The 627-nt window shown below is 43.4% G+C and overlaps 1 pseudogene; it reads left to right on the top strand.

The window, feature by feature from the left end:
* On the top strand, window positions 1–426 carry LOC132693987 (small ribosomal subunit protein eS12 pseudogene; annotated as a pseudogene).
* Window positions 427–627: the final 201 nt, after the last annotated feature.

Genomic DNA, 627 nt, shown 5'->3' with positions numbered 1-627 from the left:
ATGGCTGAGGAAGACATTGCCGCTGGAGGTGTAATGGGCATTAATACTGCTTTACGAGAGGTGCTGAAGACCACCCTCATCCACGATGGCCAAGCACATGGAATTGATGGCCTACCACGTGGCATTTGCAAAGCTGCCAAAGCCTTAGACAAGCATCAAGCCCATCTTTGTGAACGTGCATCCAACTATGATGAGGCTATATGTCTGTCAAGTTGGCGGAGGCCCTTTGTGCTGAACACCAAAGCAACCTAGTTAAGGTCAATGACATCAAAAAACTAGGGGAACAAGTGTGCCTCCGTCAAACTGACAAAGAGCGAAAACCCTGCAAAGTGGTTGGTTGCAGTCATGTGGTGGTTGATGACTATGGCAAAGAATCTCAGGCCAAGCAAGGATGTCATCAAGGAATACTGCAAATTCAAGAAATGAACAAATAAAAAACTTGGTTCTTGTGCCTCAAATAAACACATAAATAAATAAAAATGAAAATAAATCAATGATGCACACCAAGCAGCAGCCCCTGGGGATACATGGTAAATACAAAATAAACATTAGCTCTGTAGTTCTACAAATAATGAGAAGTATGACCTCCCTCCCCAAGATTATTCATCGATGGAGGCCAGATAGCAA

The sequence above is a fragment of the Panthera onca genome, chromosome B4 (genome assembly GCF_046562875.1).
Source record: "Panthera onca isolate mPanOnc1 chromosome B4, mPanOnc1 haplotype 2, whole genome shotgun sequence".
Classification (NCBI taxonomy): domain Eukaryota; kingdom Metazoa; phylum Chordata; class Mammalia; order Carnivora; family Felidae; genus Panthera; species Panthera onca.
Note: the sequence above shows the minus strand (reverse complement) of the source record. Positions and strands in the feature narration are given on the sequence as shown.